The sequence below is a fragment of the Motacilla alba genome, chromosome 7 (genome assembly GCF_015832195.1).
Source record: "Motacilla alba alba isolate MOTALB_02 chromosome 7, Motacilla_alba_V1.0_pri, whole genome shotgun sequence".
NCBI classification, from domain to species: Eukaryota; Metazoa; Chordata; class Aves; order Passeriformes; family Motacillidae; genus Motacilla; species Motacilla alba.
The window spans coordinates 37,761,917-37,779,904 of record NC_052022.1 but is presented as its reverse complement, the minus strand read 5'-3'; the positions used below and the strand labels follow the sequence as shown (position 1 = coordinate 37,779,904).

General features: G+C 49.2%; 1 protein-coding gene across 3 annotated transcripts in view; it reads left to right on the top strand.

The window, feature by feature from the left end:
* HDAC4 (histone deacetylase 4) overlaps window positions 1-17,988 on the top strand; it is a 176,397-nt gene that overhangs the window by 45,657 nt on the left and 112,752 nt on the right. The window lies entirely within an intron of this gene.

Below are 17,988 nucleotides of genomic sequence, written 5' to 3'. Positions count from 1 at the left end.
CTTTTTTAAACAGCAGAAGAATAGCGTGGAAGGAGATTATGGCTCTCCTCTGCCTGCATCCAGCTGCATGTGACAGCTTTTGCAGCTGTATTTTCGGAACATCTTTCCCGAGCTCACCTAGAATCCCCAGCTCGAGGCGTCGCAGCTGCTGCCAGCTCTGCTGCCTGCGAGCAGCTGCTGTATTGACAGGCACGTTTTTACCCCGGGAGATGCCGGCGGTGTGGAAATGAGCGAGAAACAACTGTTTATATAATCCGCCTGTACAGATCAATTCCTGGGAAAACAAGCTGCTCCCTGTCTGCAGCAGCAGCGGCAGCACACACCTTGAGCTGCTATAAATAGCTCCAGTGCCTCTTCCAAGGGCCAGCTCCAGGGCCTTTGTGTTCTGCTGGGGTGGAAAACTGCTCAGTAAACTGGCAGTGATTCCCACTGCGGGGAAAGCAGGGGCTCAGAGTCTCCCTGCTCCTCAGGGATTTTTATGGGAAAGTGCCCCTTCCCTACCCGGATCTCTGCTGTACTGAATTTCAGGGATTATGGAATAGTCTGGGTGGGAAGGGACAGTAAAACTTATCCCACTCCTCACCCTGCCATGGGCACGGACCCCTTCCACTATCCCAGGCTGCTCCAAGCCCCATCCAACACTTGCAGGGATCCAGGGGCAGCAACAGCTTCTCTGGGCACCCTGTGCCAGAGCCTCACAGGGAATAATTTCTCCCCAGTATCTCATCAAAACCTGCCCTCTTTCAGCTTAAAGCCACCCCTCCTTGTCCTGTCCCTCCATGCCTTGTCCCCAGTCTCTCTCCAGCTCTCCTGGAGCCCCTTTAGGCCGTGGAAGGAGCTCAGAGCTCTCCCTGGAGCCTCCTCCTCTCCAGGTGAGCACGCCCAGCTCTCTCCTTCCCGTAAATGCCAAATTGGTATCCAAGTGATGTAAGTGATTGATCAGCCAAAGCTCTTCAGGAATCATATCCCTGATGTATCTGGAAAGTTCTGTGCAGTTTTACAGTAAATATCTGGACTTGGTGATTCTTTGAGTCACAGTCAAAGCCCCGTGTACCAGGAACATGACTGGGGTCAGCTGTGCAGACGTTTCCTCGGTGATGGTAATATTTGCTTTATTTGGGTGAACGACATGTTTTTAATCAGCCAGGGCAGCACGAGATGAACAAACAAACCGGTACAGGGCGTTTCAGGCACACAAGGCAGAGCAGAGCCGAGGTACTGCAGCCTTGAGCCACGGCATTTGCGGTGATCCCTGGCTTTTAATGGTTTCTTCCCATGTTCCTCTCGTGGTCTGGCCACTCATTACACAGGCAGTAAAGTTCTGTTCCTTGATCATGCCATGAGCTGGAGTTCCAGGAGGAGCTCCTTGGAGCCAGGGGAAAACTCTGCTCACTGTGTCAAGGACTCTGCTTTTGCTGACCTCCTGTAAATTAGGATTTGTGTTTTTTACCATAATGGAGGTTTTTACCTGCGTGTTTCCATTGGAGGTGGACGGGGCAGTCCTGGGAGGGGTTTGCTGTGCTGCAGGATCACTTCCTTGGGTGACTTCTCTCTGCAGCAGCACTCTGAGAGCTTAGCAAAACCAAATTTTCTTTCCACAATCATAATTCCTTACTCTTTCTCTCTTCCCTCTCCTTTTCTCTAATGCTGGACAGAGGGGCTCAAGCAAAATCTTTTATGGGTTTTGCATTTTTTGGTTTTTTTCTGAAGCTTTTCAACCATCGCTCCTGCTTAAAATTTCTAAAAGGAAGCAAAAAGCCAACCCATATTTCTGCTGCAGACTGGGTAACTGGAAATCACGCACATGAGCTCTTCCAGAGGTGCGAGCGCAGTTCCTTGGGCTGGTGTCTTTCACCTGGTTTGCTGTTCTGAGATGTCCAGTGTGGGATTGGATCCCTTAGCGTGGCCTTTGCTGTTTAACCACCTCTTAATGTTAATTCAGGTGGCGCTGTGGAACACCCTGAAAAAGATCTGTACCCTGAGTAGGCTTCTCATCTTTGCACAGGACACGATTTATTGTCTGTAATTTTAAGATGTGGCTGTTACATAGACCAGCCCTGTGGAATCCCAGAATGGTTTGGGTTGGGAGGGACCTTAAAACTCATCCCATTCCACCCCCTGCCACGGGCAGGGACACCTTCCACTGGACCAGGCTGCTCCAAATCCCATCCAGCCTGGCCTTGGACACTTCCAGAGATCCAGGGGCAGCCACAGTTCGCCTGGGAAGCCTGTGACAGTGCCTCACCACCCAATCCCATTGGGCAGCACGGATCCTGAATTAGCTCGATATTTTTAGGATTTCACACAATCCAAGTCCTATCATTAGAAGAAGCATCTGAATAGATGAAAGATTCTTGTAAAAACATTTCTTTAAGGAACATTTTGTGCAGGAAGATTTTAAAAACCATACCAGGTTGAAGGGATGCCTGGCAGGATGAAACCTTTGGGAGCTACTGCTTCCACTTGGAAAATTGTGGAAAGATTATTGGGTACCAAACAGCAAACTAGTTCAGTGGCCTAAAGCCATTTAACTTTTAAAACTTTTGATTTTTAAAAGTTCTTTTTAAATGAATTAATTCTTTTTTTTAACAGAGTGTAATTTGAGGTGATTCTTTATCAATTTGAAGTTTTTGAATCCTTGCATCACAACGTTTAACACTGTTGAGGAATACAGGGTATGTAAAATACTGATAGGACAAGGGGTAAGGGATTTAAGCGAAAAGAGGATCGATTTAGATCAGATATAAAAAAGAAGGGTTTTTTACTTTGAGGATGATGAGGCCCTGGCACAGGGTGCCCAGAGCAGCTGTAGCTGCCCCTGGATCCCTGGCAGTGTCCAAGACCAGGTTGGACACCAGGGCTTGGAGCAGCCTGGGACAGTAGAAGGTGTCCCTGCCCTGGAAAGAGATGAGCTTTAAGGTCCCTTCCAACCCAATAATTCTGGGATTCCATGCAAACAAGCTGGACAGTGGTTATTCTTGATGATGAAAAATCTGTGGCTGTGGTTGTGCAAAGTGCGAAACTTCTGATGTAAAATACTAGGAAAAGCTGAAATACAAAGAGGTGGTGGAATTGCTTTGAAATAATTTTTTTGGTCTCTTTTCTTGAGGTGTCAGTGTGTGCATTAAGCTTTCTGTGCAGCTGGAAAAATGTTTTGTTTTTAATTTTAGCCCTGCTAATAAAGTCTTGTCATGTATGTCAATGAAGCAGAAAGAAAATTACTCCAGAGCTAGCTGTAGGTTGTCATTAAAGCTGATTTCCTGCATTAAGCCAAAAACAAGGCAAGATTTCATTTCTGGACTTCCTAAAGATGTTCATCACGTTGACGGTTTCCTAAGCCCCAAAGCCTGAGAGCTATAGCAATTTATCCTGTATATGAATGTATTTGCTCTTGTCTGTCACCTTGTCCTGATCTTCACATGTTGATCTCCTGCTGCCCTCTCTATTTTTAAAATAATTTGCTTCGGCTTCCAGCTGTTGACTCTTGCAGGCAGCTGCTTGTAGGGTCCTGCCTGCAGAATCCCTTCCTGAAGTAAGAATAAGAAGTGATCTGTTGTTTGGAGAGCACAGCTGAAGGCACATCCTGCCAGATTCCTGGGCAGCAGTGCCGGGGGGGAAACTCCTGCCACAACTGCATGGGCACTTCTAAACTTCAGGAGGGTTTTGTCTTTGAGTCGTATTTGGGTTGTTTTTTTTCAGCCATGACTAAGCCAGAACCTGAGGAGGGGTGACAACTGCAGTGCTGTGGGATTAAACTTTGTGTGCTTCACTCTTTCGTGGTAATGTGTTTCTGAGAAATCTCTCCTTGTGTTCTGCTCCCCCTCCCTCTCTATTTTCACCCTCAGGAGTTAGTTCTGAAATGCTGGAGCTGATGAAATGACTTCTCCTTAGGCTGCTCCAGCTTCAGCAGTGCGGAGATGCTGAAGGCATTTTTGAACCAGGTGGAAGGGTTGTGTGGCACTGGAAGCTCTTTTAGGCTTTGCCCTTCATTTAAAATCTCTTCTCCGTAGTGGAGTAGCACTGTTCCCTAGAAGCACAGAATCCCCAGAGCTGGGAGGGACCCCCAAGGATCATCCAGCCCGAGGCCTGAGACACAAAGCCTAGCCCGCTGCAGGTGCAGTGTCCCCGGAGGGGAGCCTGGAGTGCACTGAACTGAGATGTTGATGTGGATCTAGCCTGCCTCTGGTTCTCTCTGCTTGGAGTCTGCTTCCTCCCAGGGCCCTGGATGCTGCTGCCAGCTTGGTTTAGGGTTTATCTCCAGCTATCCACACGGCAGAGTTGGATGGAGGTTGAGCCTTGTGGAGCTGGGAGGGAGGACACTTCCATTGCTGTTCCTGAACGGAGCTGCTTTCCCTGGGTCACTGTGGGGCAGCTGGGTCCAGATTCCAGCTGGGATAAAAGGGGAGGGGGTGGGAAATCCAGGTGGTGCTGGGAGAGGCTTCAAAACACCAGGAGCCAGACGGCTGTGAGTGATGCACGGATCAGGGCAGCTCTTTGGGAAGCTCAGGTGCAAACATGAACTTGTTCCAGCAAAGCCAGCTCAGGATCCAGAGGCTTTGGCCTGGATTGCTGTGCTAGCAGAGCTGAAGGCTGAGGAGCAGAGGTTTGGTGCAAGCCAGTGGGCAGATCTTGATACCTTTTTCTACCCCTAATCCACTGAAATCCACTTTTCCACCCCAAGGTGTTCCTTGGATTGATGAGAGACCTCAGAAGTCATGGATGTTAGAATTTTCTTACCTACAGTCACGTTTGCCTTGAAATGGTTTATGAGAAAATTAGTATGAAACAATGTCTTCAGTTTGTTTTGTGGTGTTGGCAGGATCTTTGTACATTCTCTTTTGTCTCCTAATTGTTTGCAGGAACGTAATGGTGTCATTTTCATGAGTTAATTATGGTAGAAGTTTGTTTGCCCTCTTTGTGTGTGGTGCGAGGGTTGCGGCAGGATAGCAGGGACCCTCCTGTGGCCCAGCAGCTCTTCCCCCAATTCCCACTCCAGGTCTTTGTGATCCATGCTGTTTCTCTTGAATTTGTAAATCTTTTGGGTGAGTTGGACTGAGATGCACAGAGTATGGAAGGATCCTTGCAGTATGCTCCAGGAGGATCCTGCTGTCCAGCCTGTCCCGTTCTGTGATCCCAGCTTCCTCCACAGCCGTGGCTGCCCTGTGCGCAGCTTCATGGAGGGCAAGGGGCCGCCTCGGGTCAGCACAAGAGCTGCGGTTCGGGGCTCTTTCTGAAGGCCCCCTTTGAAAATGGGGGGGAAACTCTTTTGTCCTAGCCCCAAACCAGCCTGGCCCTGCTCTGGAGAAGCTCAGGGGATAGGAAGAGAGGAGGGGAAGCGGAGAGAGAGGGACTAGGCTGGGGTCGGCCATGGAAAGGTCAGAGCGGCAGGAGTCGGCTGGGATGTGGCCATGGGTTATCCCTCAGCTGCCCCGGGATTCTGCCTTTACTGTATTTGACACACTGATCTTCCCTGCCTGGCTGTGGGGAGGTACAGCGCCCTGCTAACTACGCATTCGTGTCCGAAGATTTATTACAACCTGGGAAAATCCAGAATGTCTTTGGAGGGGGGGGAGGAGGGGGGAGAACCCCTCCCTTCCCTGAGGGGCCCGGTTTGAGCGCGGCCCCGCAGCGCTGAGGGTCGGAGCGCATCGGCGAGTTGGCCCCGCGCTGGTTTTGTGCTCCGACAGCGATGAATCACCCGCTCAGCTTCTGATTTGCGTCAATCAAACCACATTTAAGGGCGCCTTTGTTCGCAGCCCGGAACACCAGGCCGGGGCAGCGCTGCTTCCAGCGGCTCCTCTCCGGCAGGCCGGGCTCAGCTCCGGGGACAGAGCCTGTGCTTTCAGGGAGCCGTGTTCCTCCCCTTCCAGCCCTCTCCCGCGGGATGCCGGGTGTATAAATTCAGGTTGGAGTGCAGGGATTGGGGCTTGGCTTCGAGAGGCTGACCCATCAGGTCTCGGTGTGGAAGCACAGGGCTTGCTGTGATGAGTGCTTTTGTGTGAAGGGATGCAGGTTTATCTTTGCATTTCATTACCTGTGGGTTTCGTTTTCTTGTTTTTTCTTAATAAGAATTTCAATCAAATTAAAGTTTCTCCAGCAGCGTTTGGACGACGCTCTCAGGCACAGAGTGGGATTCTTGGGGTTGTCCTGTGCAGGGTCAGGTGCCAGACTGGACGATCCCTGCGGGGTGTCTTCCTCCTCAATAAATTCTGTGATTGTTACAGAATCCTCTTTCTGACCTAGAAACTGTGACTGCCATGGGGTCATGAGCCAGGCAGAGGCAGTGCCAAAATGCAGCTCCCAGCTCCTGGGGGATTGCAAGCCCTGAAATAAATCCCATTGGCAAACTTAGCCCTGGGGTGGGACACGACTCGATGCTGCTGCTGCTGTGTAGGAAGGCTTTTGGAGAGGTGCTAAAAACCCCCCAAAACAGCCAAACCCCAGGGGAATCTTATCTGCTCTTCACTTCAAATCTCTGGTACCTTAGAGAGGTCTCCAAGGTGGATACAGAGCTGTTCCTGGGAGCTAGCTGAGGTTTTCTGGGTTCCCTTTGAACCACCCTGATGAGGGCTGCCTTGAGCAGATGGTGCTTCTCTTGTGGTGTGCAAAGTCCACTGGAAATCCTTCTCCTTTCTTTTCCACTTCTAAGTATCCTCTTTAACTTGTAGGTGAGTGTGACCACATTCTCTCCTCTCCTCTTTCCTCCCAGCCCTAGCTGAGGTCCTGCTCTGCTCCCATGTCCCTGTCCAGGCATTCCCTGCTCTCTCTTGTCCTAAACGCACCCCTGACCCAGTTCATTCCCAAACCATTTCCCTGCCTCTTCCTCTCTCCGTCCTTTCAGCCCATTGAAGTCTCTTCTCCTGCTTCCCGTCCCCCTCTGGCACAGGTCCTTGTGCTCATCAAAACATTGATCTCATGGGCTGTAGCCTTGCCAGCATAATAAGGCCACTGCTCTTCCAAGTGCTTTTCCCCCCCCCCTCCTCTTACAAACACAATTTTTATTTTTATTTTCTTCATTGGGCTTGCTCTCACTATTTTTCAGGCTGGAATTAGAGAATTAATTCCTGCTTTCCTGCTAACAGTTGTGAAAACGAGCTAATTTCCAAGTGTCGGGATGCTGATCCTTCTCTCATTCAGTTCCCAAAGAAGGTAATAAAAGAACTATAAGAATAAATCGCTGTAGCAGATGCAGCACATGGGCATATGGTGGTCTATTAATTCCCTGTGTTCCACCCAGCTTTTAAAATAAATCAATAAATGTTGATAAAACACTAGAGAGCATGCAGGGTTTTTCCCCTCCACCCATCTTTTCCCGCTCTGGACTCTCTGATCATTAATTTTGGCAGGTTTTGGACAACCTCAGAGTTTCCCCATGGAAATGAACACTCACAGGCCTGCCTCCCTCATTCTTCACACTTGGGGATCTTGTTCCCAGCTGGTTTTACTCCTTGGAGGTAGTCCCTGGCACTGGCTGTCCACAGGGCAGTGGTGGAGTCCCTATCCCTGGGGGGATTTAAAAGACAAGTGGATGTGGCACCTGGGGACATGATTTAGTGGTGGCCTTGGCAATGCTGAGGGAACAGTTGGATTTGATGATCACAGAGGGCTTTTCTTGATTTTATGGTTCTATCAAATAGGTCTCTGTGTGGAATTTTGTAATGATCCTTGTCCCTGTTTAAGTGCGTGTCAGAGGTGTTTAGGAGCTCCCCAGGGAGCTGCCCGTCCTCAGCCTGGCTGGGGTGGGAGACAGGACAGGAAAGCTCTCTGGAGTCAGGTGGATCCTGGATCCCTAGGGCAGAAGTTCTGCTTGGGTTTCTGGGTTTTTAACAAGTTCTAGTTGCTTTATGAAGCACCTCAGTGGATTTCTAGCATCTTCTGACTCACCTTGTCATACAGAACAAGCGGCTGCTTAATGCCCCAGTGTTTTCATGGATCCATGGCTGCCTAACGCTGCTTTCCAGGCTACCCAAGCCTCAGGAATACAGCCCGAGGCCTGAGGGGAGCTGGGCACCTGCCCAGACTGCTGCTGCTGCTCCCCTGCCTGGGAGGCACCGGAGCTCAGCAGCCACAGCTGCAGGGACTGGATTGTTGTGAAGCCCCTGCTGGCCTTTGATTTATGGACAGCTGCATTTTGAAATTGGGGATGGCTGCAATTAAGGCTGAGGAGTGAGGGAGAGGGCAGCCTGCACAAAAAGGCAGGGATGCCTTCCACTGTCCCAGGTGCTCCAAGCCCCAGTGTCCAGCCTGGCCTTGGACACTGCCAGGGATCCAGAGGCAGCCACAGCTGCTCTGGGCACCCTGTGCCAGGGTCTGCCCACCCTCCCAGGGAACAATTCCTTCCCAATATCCCATCCATCCCTGCCCTCCTCCAGCTCAAGGCTGTTCCCCATTGTCCTGTTACTCTGCGCCCCTGTGAAAAATCTCCTTTCCTTGCTGTGTATCCTGAACAAGCTGAAAAGGCAGGAGGGAGAATGCTTTTTCCATCCTCAGCTAAAGGAAAGCTTTTGGCAGTAATTCAGTGGAAATTAAAGTTCAATCTTTCTATTAGCTTGACTTAAGTGGAAATTGTTAAATACTCCGGGATGCTGTCATTCTTGAACTTAGGACTACACTTGGAAGTTTTCTGGGGACATTTCTGCTTTTTTTCACCATTTTCTGGGTCCTTGATTTGCTCCTCAACTTTTTTAATCTCTTCACAACAAAAAGTCTTCGTGTTGGGTTTTTCTTTATTCTTTCACTCTTCTAAGTGCTACTTGTGAGCTCCAACCTGTCAATATTAACACAGAATCCATAGGCCAGGACCTACTGTTTTATGCTGGTTTAGTGAGTGATGTTCCCTTTTATTTGAGAACTGCAGATGCTTCAGGAAGCCTTTTACCCTTTGGCAACAGAGCTGCTGGAGTGCTCTTGGCGGGCAGGCTGGAGCCTGGCTTCTTGCTCTTCCTAGGGATTAGACAGACAAAAACTGGTGAAAAATCGAATGATAAAATCTCAGGATATCCTGAGTTGGAGGGAGCCACAAGGATCATCCAGTCCAGCTCTTAAGGTATGTATGACTAGAATTTCCAGCTGGGGTTTTGACTTGAAATGAAAATGGTTTATTTCTGAGAATCTCTGCAAAGGCTCTCTGTCCTTTGGAAATATAAAGTCAGTGTTGACTGACTTGTTCCTGGTACTTCAGAATACGGGTTTTAATTTGTATTAGATTTTATTAGATTATGTGGAGGGGGTTGTTTATTATTATTTTGTTTTAATTAATCCTTTTGCTGGTCTGCAGGCTCAGTTGTTTTGCTTCAATCAAAAAGTTATCGCAGAGGCAGAAATGAGATGCAGGAGCAAGATGGGGAAGGGAATGCTTCTGACAAGAAAGCTGGAGAGGGACTTTTCACAAGGCCATGCAGTGCTGGGATGAGGGGGATTGGCCTTAAGCTGAAGGAGAGCAGGTTTTGATGAGATGCTGGGGAGAAGTCCTTCCCTGGCAGGGTGGGCAGGCCCTGGCACAGGGTGCCCAGAGCAGCTGTGGCTGCCCCTGGATCCCTGGCAGTGTCCCAGGCCAGGCTGGACAGGGCTTGAAGCAGCCTGGGACAGTGGAAGGTGCCTCTGCCCATGGCAGGGGGTGGATCACCAGCTCCACACTGGTGCTCCTTAAGAGGGAAGATTCCTGAACTGTGGGTAAACAAGAACCCCTTGGGTCTGTGTGTTTCCAAACTGCAGGTTCAAAGTCCTTTGTGGTGGTTTTCATAAAGAGCATCTACTTCTGAGGAGAGATGATGATTTTGTGTATGCAGAATAAAACCCACCAGCTTGTGTTTCGAACGGTGTCCGCAGAGTAAAACCAGCTTTGCCTCGGGTGGTTTAGGTCATGGTTTTTGATGTGTGTTTAGGGAACCTGGCCTGAGGTGCTGCCCTCTCTGAGAACTGGCTCAGCTCCCCCTCTCTGGGAGCCACACTGGAATCCTGGGGTCACTTCTGAACCCCTTGTGAAAAGAGGGACACTGAGGGGCTGGAGCATGTCCAGGGCAGGGAACGGAGCTGGGAAGGGGCTGGAGCTCCAGGAGGGGCTGAGGGAGCTGGGAAGGGGCTCAGCCTGGAGAAAAGGAGGCTCAGGGGGGACCTTGTGGCTCTGCACAGCTCCTGACAGGAGGGGACAGCCGGGGGGGGTCGGGCTGTGCTCCCAGGGAGCAGGGACAGGAGGAGAGGGAATGGCCTCAGGCTGGGCCAGGGGAGGTTTAGGATATTGGATATTAGGAGAAGTTTCTTCCCTGAAAGGGTGATCAGGCATTGAACCAGGTTTCCCAGGGCAATGATAGAGTCCCTATGCCTGGAAGTGAGAAGGTGTGTGGATGTGGCACTTGGGGGCATGGTTTGGGGCCTGTTTGGAAAACCCCCATTTCTGTGCCCCTTTCCTGGTGCCTTTTTTGCTCTCCCATTAGCTGAGGCACAGGGCAGGGCTGGTGCCTCCAGCACTTGTGGCCACGGAGCTGCCCGTGCGGTCACAGCTCCACATCCTGGATAGCCCATCCTGCCCATGCATGGCCAGGGTTTGTTTGAGTAGAAATGAAGTGAATCAAGGAGAGACCAGGCTGGAGGACACCAAAGAAACTAAAAACAGCCCCCCCAAACTCCCCTCTCTTCTACATCTCCTTCCAAGCGTGGAGGGAGTAATTCAAACTGTCTGAACTAATCTCTAATCCCACACATCTCTTCGGAGCTCCACCTAGCCCCAGATGATGGAATTTGTGGTGGTAATCACAGTTTAAGCAGCAGTACAATAACCTGGCAGCCTGTTGATAGTTTGTTCTCTTCTTGGCACCCTACAGTTTTCAATTTCTTGGGGTGAAAAAATCAGCCATCCTTTCAAGACTTCAAGGTGCTGCTTCTGCTTCCTGCTGTGTTTTTTCAGGACATGGCACTCAGACTGAGAGAACTGTGCACACAGCATATTCCAAACTGCTGGAGAAACCCCCATGCCCTGTTCAGCTGCCTGGTTTTTGGAAGGACGGGGGAGAGTAGGAGCAGCTGGTCCCTGGGTGATCCCCCCTCTGGTGGGACACAGCTCTGCTGATGGCTCTCACTTCTTTGGCTGCTTTGCTCAACAGCCTGCGGGTACTGTGAAGTCTCCCTTTCAGAGGCAGAGCTTCCCAAGCAAAGCTGAAACGCAGCTCTCACCCCCAAGCAGGAGTAGGGAGGTGTTGTTTTAACCAGCTGTGTCCTGTTTTCTTACTTTTTTTCACCTTTCCTATAGTTTGTGCTACCCATCTCCCTGCCCACAGTAATCCCACATCCTCTGCCCCAGGAGCTGCCTCCTTTGCAGTCAGCTCTCAATTCCTTATCCTCTCTTTACCTTTCTGCTGGGCTTTGGTGGCTGACGCTGATCAATGGATTTTATTGATGGTGAGCAAGACAGATGGAGTGTGCATAGCAGGAGTCTTCTAGGAAATAAAAGTGCTAAAAGTAGAGGCAGATGTTTCTGATCTGTAACAGTGTTGAACAAGCACATTGGTGTCTTGTGCTGGAAATATCAAAAGGTGATTAAATATAAAATATTTTGGATCTCACCCATTCATTATAAATGGCAGATAAATTTGTTTTGAGGCAAAGTTATTCCAGACTGTGCATGTGGCACTTGGGGACGTGGTTTAGTGGTGGACTTGGCAGTGTTAGGGGAATGGTTGGGCTTGGTCTTAGATGTTTTTTCCAGCTTTAATGATTCCATGATTTGGTAGGAGACCAGTGACTGGCAGGGTGGCAGGTCTGGGGTAGGAGGTCTGGAAAAGTGGCTTGGGGAATGCTGCCATTCCTTGAACTCAGCCTTTCCTCTTTGTGCCCATTATTTTCCATGTTAAAAACGAGACACATCAGAAGGGGTAATTTGGGCACGGGTGTTCTCTAGCACTGAAGGGCATTTAGGGCTGAGGAAGCCGAAGTTTGTGGTGCCTTCATGAGCCAAGGAATACCAATGTCTGAGGAGGATCATTGCTATCCAGAGCTGGTCATCCTTCTCCAAGAGCCTGTTTCTGCTCTCATATGGTCTCGTAGGATGGGAGTGCCGGCAAATCACAGAATCATGGAATGGTTTTGGTTCGGAGGGACCTTAAAACTCATCCAGGTCCACCATCTCCCACTATCTCAGGCTGCTCCAAGCCCCAGTGTCCAGCCTGGCCTTGGACACTGCCAGGAATCATGGGGCAGCTTCTCTGGGCACCCTGTGCCAGGGCCTGCCCACCCTGCCAGGGAACAATTCCTTCCCAGTATCCCATCCATCTCTGCCCTCTGGCAGTGGGAAGCCAATCCCTGTGTCCTGTCCCCCCAAGCCTTGTTAAAATCCAGAGCTTTGGGGTTTGTGCCTGTGTTGTATGTGGTGGATGCGTTAGGAAAAGCGTGCCTGCCTCCCTCTGGGGGCTGGATGGAAGAGGAAGATCTGCTCCAGGCTGGGGTTCCCACAGCCTGGGAACACAGTGAGGCTCTGTGTGCTGCTGAGACAGCTGGGTGGAAGGGATCCACATAAATCAAGGATACCAGGAAAACAAGCACGGCATCTGCAGCACAAAGGAAAGGGAGAAGCATGAGGCTGGATACAGATACTTTTGGAAGTGCCTGGCTTGCCTTCCTTCAGTTGGAAATCCAGCTGCTGGGCTGCATTTTTTTTCCTGCTGCATTCTTCATTTAGAGCATTGTTTGTGCTACCCTTGAACAGTGACTGCCGAAGCTTCTTCTCTTGTGTGGGCAGCCCTGGAAGTCTGTTTTCCATCTTTCAGAAGATTCCAGCTAGTTAGGGTTCCTTTGTCAATCAATTTTCTCTTGTTTACCAGGGTATTAGGAAGCTGGAATAGAAGCAGTGTGTGTTTTGCCTTAGGAAACATCAGCAGCCCAGTCACCATTCCAGAAATTCCTCTCAACTCGGTTTTTTTTCCGTCTGTAGCAAAGCTCACAAGGATTGTGAACGCTGTAAATGTAAATCTGAAAAGGTCAAACCTCATGTACGCTAGAGACAGGAGTAGAGGATGACAGCGATGCAGGGGTACAGTGAATTTTAAACTGTGGCTTGAGAACAAGATGTTCAAAAAAACCTGTCCAAGGACATGCCTTGGGTATCGAGGAGGCGTTTGAGGGAAAGCAGTGAGGATTTATTTGTGTTACTTGGTGGCTTCTTAACGTGCAGCAGAGAGGGATCAAACCACAGGGTGAGGCTGGATATCAGGAAAAGGTTCTTCCCCCAGAGGGTGCTGGGCACTGCCCAGGCTCCCCAGGGAATGGGCACAGCCCCAAGGCTGCCAGAGCTCTGGGAGCGTTTAGACAATGCTGTCAGGGATACACAGGGTGGGATTGTTGGGGTGTCTGTGCAGGGCCAGGGCTTGGACTCCATGGTCCTTGTGGGTTCCTTTCAGGATGTTCTCTGGCTCTCTGAAAGGTTTTGGATTGGATGAGTCCTTGTACAGAGCTGCAGCGATGCTGGGACCAGCCCTGCCTGGATGCATTTCCAGTACCAGGAGTGAACACCAGTACCCAGCGCTGAGGGAATCTTATCTGCATTGACAAATGTCAAGTGTTTTCAGCTGCTCCTTTGCTCGTGGTGCACAAAGGATGAACAATTCCTGCTGGCTGGGTGTTGTGGGGGGAAATTAGAATGTGGGCCAGGATTGATTTTTTTGGGGAGGCCATTGATTGGCACTGCTGGCTTGATGGGAATGTCAGCATGGCAGTGCCTCCGGCCAACAAACGGCCGGGGATGGATTCTCCATCAGTGGCTGGAGGAAGGCAGCCCAGAGGTAGCTGTTGGTGTAAAACACTGGAGGATGCAGCCAAAACGAATGGAGGTATTTGCTATTTAGCAAATTTGTAGTCACTGTGGTTTCTTATTTTAAACAACATCCAGGTAGGATAATATGTTCAGGCTCACAATGTGCACTGGTTCTAGGGAATGAGAAAATTGATCCTCCTTTTCTCCAGGTCCAGCACATTCTTTCAGGTTTATTATGTGGAGCCCACTTCCCTATTTGCTGATCATATTTTCATTTTCTCCCTCCCATGATAAGCAGGGACCTCTTGGCTGCAGAAGCTCTAAAGGAATTCTGATGGATTTCTGGGAGGTGCCAGCTGGATTTTGTTCAGGGCACACAGAGGGCTATGGGAGGCATGGCTTTAAGGCAAGAAATGGGAGAGAAATAACTCCAGATTAAGAAAAAAGCCCTGAAAACAAAACCCAAAATCATCCCCTTTTTGCCTGACTACTTCTGAGTAAATGGTGCCTTAAGGAGTAACTTAAGTAGTAAACCCAAGTATCTTAATTTACACTTTTCTACTTGCAGTGATGAAGCAAAACCCAACATAATGACACAGAAATGAGTTCAAATGAACTGGAGCAACCTGGGCTAGTGGAAGGTGTCCCTGCCCATGGCAGGGAGGTTGGAACTGGATGAGCTTTCATGTCCCTCCCAGCCTAAACCACCCACTCACAATTACATCTGGAGACCTCTGCTGAGTACTTTTTAGAACATCTATTTCCTTTTGTAACACACAAAAAGTATTTCATCATGCTGATTGTTCACTCAGAGGGATCCTCAGGGACTCAGAGGTCCCCTGGGTGTTGCAGCTCCTGAGATTCCTGATTCCCTGTGAAGGCTGTCTCCAGACAGACCTGGAGCAATCCACTTACGGAAGCGCAGCCCAGAGGTGGTTTGGTGCTGTTCAGCCCCCTGTGAAGGCTGCATCTTGCGGGTAAAAGTTCTGTGTCCTAAAAGAACAGACAACAATTCTCATTAAAATGCTTTTTAGTTTGTTTTCTCCTCTTTGTCACATTATTTTGAACATAAAGTCCAGCGTTGAGGCCACACCTGGGGACGAGGTTTAGCAGTGGTGCTGAGTTGATGGTTGGACTCAATGATCTTGGAGGGCCTTTCCAACCTTTTCTGCAATTCCATGATTTTGGGTTGGCCTTGTGTTAAGACAGCCTTGCTTCTCCTTGGCTTGGAAACAGGAGTTGCTCCTCTACACACCAGGAATTAGAAATATCCATTTTCAAAATGTGCCGTTCTCGTGTTACTGTGTTTAATGCAATTTAAAATGCTTTTACTAAAGCAAATCCATATTACTGGTATTATCTACTATTACTAGATTAGATCGCCATGGAATAATGATCCATTGTGGTAAGGAAAACCCATTATGCATTGCAGGAACATTTCAGCTGGTGTGAACCCCTTATGTGCCATAGAACCAGAATAAAGGGAATTTTTGAGTGCGAGGGAGTTGTGGATTGTGCCTTTCTGGTGGCAGTGGTGACATTTTCCTCCGTTGGAGCTTTCTGCTGCTTACCATCATCAGGATGAGTCAAAGGAGGTGCTGAGGGTGGGTGCTGGGAGCTGCTCTCTGGGTTAGGATTTGGTGGTCTCCATCCAGAGTTCTCTGCAGAAAGTGTCCAGTTTCTTCATGGCTCTAGTTTAAGGGCAGTAATTCCCACAGAAATACTCCATTTGTGTATTTTACAGTACAACAGTCTTTTTGATGAATGACTCCATGTTCTTATCTTTAGTTAAAAGTAACCCTTGGTGCTTGGAACTTCACGGGGGTTTGTTTCTTTTGAGGGTGAAGAGCCAATGGTGAAGTTTGGATTATGGTCTCTAGACATGACTGGTTTTAACTGCCTGATCAGTTTAATTGCTGTTTGTTTGTGTACTTCCAGGATTGTTGAACTGATGATTTTGATTTTGACCAAGCACTGTCTCCAGTTTTGTTTTGAGCACCCTGAATTAGCATGTTGGGACAGGATTTTGATTTCTGGGTTCCAGTAGTTCTTGGTCCAAACTTTGTGCACACACTTGCTCAATTTTTATGTGCACCTGCTTGAAAACTGAGCAAAGCAAGGAGAAAACTTGTCCTTTTCCCTTTTTTAGAGTGAGAGTGGCACTCAAACATGTCATTGTTGTCTCCAGCAGGTGTGGGGTGACTTGCAGTTCAGGCTGCTTGTTAGCACGGTCGGCTAGTCTGCTACCCTTGAAATGTTGGACCGAAAGGATTTTTCCCTGATGAGCCACAGATGTTATGCTGTTGCAGGCTTGGATGTGATATTGTGTGTGAAGATGAGTTTTCCATCGTGAAAAACGGTGGGTGTAGCAGAAAGGGTGGTGGAGCACTGGGAAAGGTTGGGGCTGAAAGCCTTTGGAGCCTGACAGCCACTGCTCCATCAAACCCAAGGCCTGATCTGTTTGCTGATCATCCTGTTTCCATGTCTCCATATTTATTTTCCTCAGTGAAAAATCCCCCCTTTTTTTCCCTCTGCTCTTTCCAGTTCTGCCATGTGCTCAGGCAGCTCCCAAGGCCAGAAGGCATCTGCTTAGTCCTGAAATCCTGGATGGTTCCCGTTGCCAGCAGTGTCCAGGGAGGGCTCCAAGCCTCAGTTTCCTTTGCCTCAGTTCTCCCTGCAATCTCTGCTGCATCCAGGAATTTTTCCTGGGTTAGCATGAGTGTAGCGGGTTGCTGAATAAGTGTCCTCATGTCCCTTTTCTGCACTGGAAAGGATCAGAACCTCTGGATGCAGCCTGCATTTGAAATAGTTCATGGAATCACGGAATCTCCAAGAGCTGGAAGGGACCCACAAGGATCACAAAGCCCAACCCCTCAGACACCAACAATCCCACCCTGGGAATCCCTGGGAGTGGTGTTCAAACACTCCTGGGGCTCTGGCAGCCTCAGGGCCTGTGACCATTCCCTGGGGAGCCTGGGCAGTGCCCAGCACCCTCTGGGGAAAGAACCTTTTCCTGAGATCCATCCTAAGCCTCCCCAGAATCATCACTTGTGTGGAACAGCCTTATTTAGCTCGTGTGCTAGCCAGGCATGGGGCTGAAAGGCAATCTATGCTCTTTGCTTCCCGTCACATACAGTTTGTTCCCTTCTGGAAGGAGGGAAGCCTTTTCTTCCCATGGCATCTCATTAGCTTGAACATCATGTCCTGTGAGCGTGTGGGCAGGAGCTGGAGCCTCATTTGAAGCTGTGGAAGAGCCAGGCTATCTTTCAGCTGGATTTCTTCCTGACAGTTTATTCATCCAGAGAGAAGGGAAAATTAAGCAGGCTACTGAACCTTCTCTCCTGCCTTGAAAATGTGCTTCGCCTCTCTCCCACTGCTGACAATTGCAGATAATTTCAAGGTGCTTTCCCCACACCCCCCTTCCCTTGCTTCATTCTTAAATCAGCAATCAGTTTTGAAAAACCTGCTGGAACATTTGGATCAAAGGGGCATTCTGTCTGTGGATTTGTGGCTCTCCAATGGGGATCTGTGTGTTCTGAATAGTGGGTGATTGGGGAGTGGCTGGGTGCCAGCAGCACCTCTCCTGCTGAATGCCGAGGGAGTCCTGGGGAGTTTGGCTTTTTTTACTGTGCTGAAGTTCACAGGACCTGTCTCAGCAGATTAAACACCTCACTTTGATAACACTGATCTCCTGGAGAAACATTTAACCGGGAGGGCGGAATCCTGCCTTTATCCTGTTCACCTCCCAAGAAGGATGGAAAATTTTAGCTACTTCTGTTAAACGGCTGCGTTACAACTTAAAACCAAAAGATCCCAGCACCACACAGGGAGCAGGAACATTTTGCAGAATGGCTCTGGAAAGTGCCTGTTGGTTGAACATAATATTCCAGAGTGAAGTTAAATGCTTGGACTATGCTAATTTCTTGAGGACAGTCACCTTTTCAGATGGATTGCACCCTGCAGATGGTGGCAGATTGTGCCCTCCTCCACTCCTGCCAGGAGCGTGTGCTCACTGACAGAATCAAAGCAGCAAAAGGATGAAGCTCTCCAGAAGAGTTGATGAATCTCTTGCCTTTAAAATTGAAGTGCTTTGTGCCAGGGAAAATATCTATGAATATATTTATAGTCATGAAAAGCGGCGTCTGGGCTCCTTCGTTGCAAGTGGGAAAATTGCTGTTCCACCAAGTCTGTGAAAGTGGAATCTACTTTTAGATGCTTTGAAATGGGAGTCTGTTTTTTTTAATCTG